Source organism: Megachile rotundata, chromosome 6, assembly GCF_050947335.1.
Source record: "Megachile rotundata isolate GNS110a chromosome 6, iyMegRotu1, whole genome shotgun sequence".
NCBI classification, from domain to species: domain Eukaryota; kingdom Metazoa; phylum Arthropoda; class Insecta; order Hymenoptera; family Megachilidae; genus Megachile; species Megachile rotundata.
The window spans coordinates 9721062-9727745 of NC_134988.1; positions in this window are offsets into that span (position 1 = coordinate 9721062).

The following is a 6684-nucleotide window of genomic DNA, read 5'->3' on the forward strand; positions in this document are numbered from 1 at the left end:
CTGCGGTAAACTTAAAATAAAAATGTATCTAGTAAGTAATGGTTTAAGAAACATCATATAAGTTTGATAATATACATACTTGTAGTACAAACAAGTAATATATACAAAAATGTTTAACAATGTAACTTGCAATATTCTTATACTGTCTAATTACACATTACTATTATAATGTGTTTATATATTCATTCTAAATATGTTAATAATTTTTGTGTATTTATTTTGTAAGATACATTGATAAATATTCTTACATATTTTACTTCTTACTCTTTACAGACATTATATTTATATTTTAAATAATGTTATTTAATTATTAAATATTCTTAAACATACTCCGTCACGTTAACAAACTTATATTTTTTGATGTACAATAAATGAGAATGTAAAAAAAACTTGTCAAAATTTACTGATGTCACTTGCGGGTCAAAAATAGATAAAATAGAAGCCACAATAGATACACGACAGCAAGCAACCGCATTCTAAGTGTCAAGTACTCGGTAACAACCATTATTCTCATAATTTACGTAATGTCACGCAGCTTCCTTCTCTCAGAATGATCGATGGCGTAATAATGCGACAAAAGCCATTTGTTACGGGCACTTTGTCCGTCATCACGACTCTTCTTGCGAGTAGCCGTTCAATTTTCTTGAACCCTGCTGTCACAGGGTCCGCAGCAGCCGCGGTAAGTACCATAATTACTCGGTAGGTTTACAACCTGAAAGATGCGAAAATGCTGCAATACCACAACAATGGTGACCCGTAACTACTATGAAAAACTACTACTTTCATTAAACAAAAAAAAAAAGAGAAAACATAAAAAAAGGGAGTATAAAAACAGTACGTTTCATATGAAAATGTTTAAGCAGTTGTAAAGACAAGATGTAATAAAAGATGGCAGAAGAGACAGAAGAGACATCTGTCTTTGGCAGAGTTGAGGCTATGGGAAAATTCTGTAATGTTATAATAATGGTGAGACGTAATTATCTCAAACATCTTGAACTTTAATTTAAAAAGGAATATGAGAAACTTTGATAAGGAGAGGAACATAGGAAACGACATTTAAGTCGGCGATGAAAAGAAGAGATATAAGTGTTTGGGATAAGAGTTGAGGTTATACGAAAATTATGCAATGTCAGAATCGTGGAAATTGGGGAAATTGAGAAATTGGAAAATTAGAAAATTGAGAAATTAGGAAATTGGGAAATTGGAATTTGGAGAATATGGGATTTGGGGATTTGGAAAATTGGGGAAATTAGAATGGGAGAAATTGGGAATTGGGGAAATTGGGAATTGGGGAAATTGGGAATTGGGGAATATGGGATTTGGGAAATTTGAGATTTGGTGAATTTGAAATTTGGGGAATATGGAATTTGGGGAATTTGGGATTTGGTGAATTTGAAATTTGGGGAATATAGAATTTGGGGAATTTGGGGAATATGGGATTTGGGAAATTGGGATTTGGGGAATATGGAATTTGGGGAATTTGGAATTTGGGAAATTGGAAAATTGGAAAATTGGAAAATTGGAAAATTGGAAAATTGGAAAATTGGAAAATTGGAAAATTGGAAAATTGAGAAATTAGAAAGTTCAGAAATTAGAAAATTGAGAAATTGGAAAATTGAGTAATTGGAAAATTGAAAAATTGAAAAATTGAAGAATTAGAAAATTGGAAAATCGATAGAAAATTCTGCAACGTCACAACAATAAATCACACCTACCCAAAAATCTCGAACAGCAACTAAACAAAGCAAAGCACCCAAAAAACAGCCTACGCCCTAAAAATGTGTGAATAGTTCTAAACGAGTTGGCAATAAAAGAAAGAGACATCTTTATTCCCAAAAATGGGTCGGTCCCACGAAAATGAATAAAGGAAGAATTGACAGATGTCGTATCCAAAGGAGAGCCCTAAAACGTTACCGTTTTAATTAAAAACGGGACCATTATGGAAAGAAGGCAGTGTTCGGGTCAGTTTGTCCGTTCAGACCTTTTGTAACACATTGTTTGTCAGCCAGCCTGGAGCCCGATGATTGCTCTACATTGTAAGTTACCTCTTTAAAAATTTCCAACCTAACTGTAGTAGTGAAATTGCAGTTCGTAAAAGGGCGATCATAAAAGACCTGTAAAAGGACAGACCCGTCACCTCTTACTACGCGTACTGTAACACTGTACTGTAACACTAATCGCAGACTTAATTCCTCTTCTTGGTGACGTCGCTTTACGAATTCTGGGTTTTGGTACATTTAGGAAAAAGGGATGGTTCTTGTTTCGCTTGGGTATAGGTCGCTTTTGTTGTTTGATTGACGTCAGGGATTGATTTTAGGTTTGATTGACGTCAGGGGTTTTCTTGTTGTAGTAGGGATTTTTGATGATGAGTAATCATATGATGGGAGTAACTGTAGAAGTAATTGTGAGATATAGTGATTGTGAAGGAGGAAATTTGGGTGGTTGAAGATTTGGAGAGTTTGGAAGTTCAGAGTTTAGGAGTTTGAGAGATTGGAGGTGTTAGAAATTAGGGATTTGAGAATGTGGAAACTTGAGAATTTAGGGGTTGAGGTGTTGGAGACTTGAGAAGTTGGGAATTTGAGAATTTGGGAAATAGAAAATTTGGAGATTTGAGAATATGAGGACTTGAGTATTTGGGGATTTGAGAATTTAGGAATTTTAGAATTTGGGAACTTGAGAATTTGGAGATTTGAGAATTTAGGAATTTTAGAATTTGGGAACTTGAGAAGTTGGGAATTTGAGAATTTGCGAAATAGAAAATTTGGAGATTTGAGAATTTGAGGACTTGAGTATTTGGGGATTTGAGAATTTAGGAATTTTAGAATTTGGGAACTTGAGAATTTGGAGATTTGAGAATTTAGGTATTTTAGAATTTGGAAACTTGAGAAGTTGGGATTTGAGGATTTGGGGAATAGAAAATTTGGAGATTTGAGAATTTGGGAACTTGAGAATTAGGGAATTTGAGAATTTAGGGATTTTAGAATTTGGGAACTTGAGAAGTTGGGATTTGAGGATTTGGGGAATAGAAAATTTGATGATCTGAGAATTTGGGAACTTGAAAATTTGGAAACTTGAGAAGTAAGGGCTTGAAAATTTAGGATTTGGGTATTCAGAAACTTGTGATTTTAGGAACTTGAGAATTTGGTGTTTGGAAATTTAAGAATTTGAGAAATTAAGCATTTGAGAATTTGGTAATTTAAGCATTTGGAAACTTGAGAATTCCGGTATTTGAGATTTTGGGGACTTCAAAATTTAAAAGCTTGAAAATTGAAGGTTTGCGAACTTAGAGACCTGTGAATTAGGAGTCTTAAGGACATTAAGTGGATCAAGTGAATTTGAAGTCTTGAGGCTTTGAAAATTTAAGTGTCTAAGAAGTTAGATAGATGAGAATTTTGTGATTTGAAAATTTGAGAATGTGAGAACCTTGGACATGAGAATTCGAGGACTTGAACATTTTGAACTTGAAAATTTGAGGATTAAAGAATTAGTAGACTTAAGAATTTGCTAATCCGAATATATTGCACATCAACCCTTAGAAATTTAACTTTTTAAAGCTTGAAGAATTATGTCCTTGCAAATTTAAAGCTTCAGAAATATACAAGCATAAAATCTCTCTAATTCTTTCAGTATTTATATACTAAAATCAGAAAATTTTGTAACCGATAATCTGAAAGTTTGCAAACTCCAAAAGACAATTTGTCCTACCTGTGAAGGTCAATTCCCATTTCCACCGAAGAGGACAATCGTCATTCTTACCTGAGAAATGTTTTGCAATTACAAGGAAGTGGTTACAGTATAATACGGGTAGAGGTTGGGAAAGACCGGAAAAATGAAGAAGGAACGCTGTATCCGTAGGCGGAGTGCCCCGAACCGACGCGAGGAAATGAAAAGGGTCCGCAAGTACTGCGTCGCACGGGGGTCAATATTTTGACACACGTCACCGTCGGCGGCCTTTAGGGACAGATGCTATTATAACCGGAAGATTATCTTTGACTTCCACCTAACACAATTGGCGGTATTTCAATACGATGTTACCATTATCATGTACTAATAACTTATTGACTATGGTTAATTTTTCATACGCAAACAGTAAACAGTGTCTATGATCAAACAAGGATTATGCTTATCCTAATTGAGAGTTGGGCAATGAACATGGAAGCTGATTATTAGTTAGTGAATTTAGTATAAACATTGTGTTTTAATGAATATAATCAAAATGTTATATTTAATCAAATATAATTGAACTATTATGTTTTAACAAATACAATTAAATGATTATATTTTATCAAATATGGACGAACTTTTATATTTTTACAAGTATGATTAAATGATTATATTTTATTAAATATGGACGAACTTTTATATTTTTACAAATATGATTAAATGATTATATTTTATTAAATATGGACGAACTTTTATATTTTAACAAATATGATTAAATGATTATATTTTATTAAATATGGACGAACTATTATATTTTAACAAATATGATCAAACTATTATATTTCATGAAATGTGATGAAACTATCAATTCATCGAACTATTTCATTAAATACAATCAAAATATTATAATTCATCAAATACAGTCGAAGTATTGTATTTTATTGAATATAATCGAACGATAGTGTTTTATCAATTATTATAAAATAATTGTATTTCATCAAATGTAATTGAATGACCATATTTTATGAAATAGAAATTTTGGTAAAAATAAATATTAAAAAATAGTGCAACCACCAACTTGTATTTCATCAAATATATTAAAATAACCATAATTTACCAAATAGAATTTTTAACAGAGCAGTGAAGTGAATTTTCAAAAATAGTGCAACTAACATCTAGTATTTTATTGAATGCAAAATGATCGAATTTTACCAAATCAAATTTGCGACAGTAAAATGAATGAAATAAACTTAAAATAAATTTTGAAAAATAGCACAACCAAGAACTAGCATTGTATCAAATACAAAATGACCGAATTTCACAAAATTAAATTTGTAACAGTAAAACAAATTAAATAAACTTGAAATAAATTTTGCAAAATAGCACAACCAAGAACTATTATTTTGCCAAATACAAAATGACCGAATTTCACTAAATAAATTTGTAACAATAAAATAAGTGAAATAAATTTGAAATAAATTTTGCAAAATAGTGCAACCAACAACTAGTATTTTACCAAATTAAATTTGTGACAGTAAAACAAATTAAATAAACTAGAAATAAATTTTGAAAAATAGCACAACCAAGAACTAGTATTTTATCAAATATAAAATGACCAAACTAAATAAATTTGTAACAATAAAATAAGTGAAATAAATTTGAAATAAATTTTGTAAAATAGTGCAAGCAGCAACCAACAAACGTTGATAGCAAGATATTCAGGTAGTTCGATAAGAAACATTGTACCGTAAAATGCAATTGTTACGTGCAAATGTTTAATTCTCGTTTACACTTATGTAAACGTAATAAACGATGATGATCGATCTTAATCATACTCGCGGCATACACGAGTTTTTGGCTTTAAATCATTTTCCTGGCTGTTTGATTTATGGACTCGGTTGGTGCAGTTTATAATTGCTATACATTGTTAATTATATATGATTTTGTTACGACCACGCAATAAAATATAGTGTCAATCTGTTAGCCTGCTGCAACGAACGCACTCGGTTTCATTCATAATTTCTACTTGCATAGTATTATTCTTTCAAAACACTCGAGCGTTTTCTAATTATTGTTAAACATACCTTTTGATTAACCGCGTCTATGTTTACCAAATTATTTCGCTCTCTGAGCCTTTTTATTGCATACAGTTCTAGTGGGTTTTTAATGTACATTCTTATTAGAGTATTCGAGATTAGGGAGATTGTCAATATTATTTTTTGTCAAAAATTATATTTTCTTCTTTATTATTGTGAAGTATTTTATTTTTTTAAATTTCTGAATTTTTACAAATATTTGTATCAATATGTTGTATTCTATTTGTGATATAATAATGTTAATATAATTAATATATTTTATTATTCATATAAGTCATTTATAAATCATTTTATTATTCATGTAAGTCAATTTAACATAAAATATATTAATGAATTAATTAGGTAAATAATAAGTGTTCATGTAACTGAGAATATTAAATGTATTGCTAACAAATTTTACAATTACATGAAAGAAACGTATTACATTTTTTATTCAACAAAATGATAACATTAATAAAAAGATAATAAGCAGGTATTTTCTATTAAAAAATTTAGTTAAAGAAGTATAATATATTGCAAACTTGTAATGTCTCAAAAGGTACAATAAAAAGTTACAAATATAAGGGTTGTTTTCATTAGCTCCATGCATTGTAAAGTTTACTTTTAATAATATTTATTAATATTTTACAAAATACAAGAATTTCTCAGAATATTATTTTAAGTAACACATTTGCAACACAATACAAAAACTTAAATAAATATTTCTACAACTCACCATTAGAGGGTGGCCCTACAGAAACCATCATAATTATCAATTCACAAAAAAATATCAATTTACATAAAAAATTTGAAGAATAATTCTTCTAAAAAAGCTATAATATTTTGCACATAATTAACCCGATTATTCAGTACCCCCGCAAGTTCCTCGTTCGATCGTCCCCACCCTGTCCCCGCACAAGATATATTTCCATAAGAGCAAGAAATG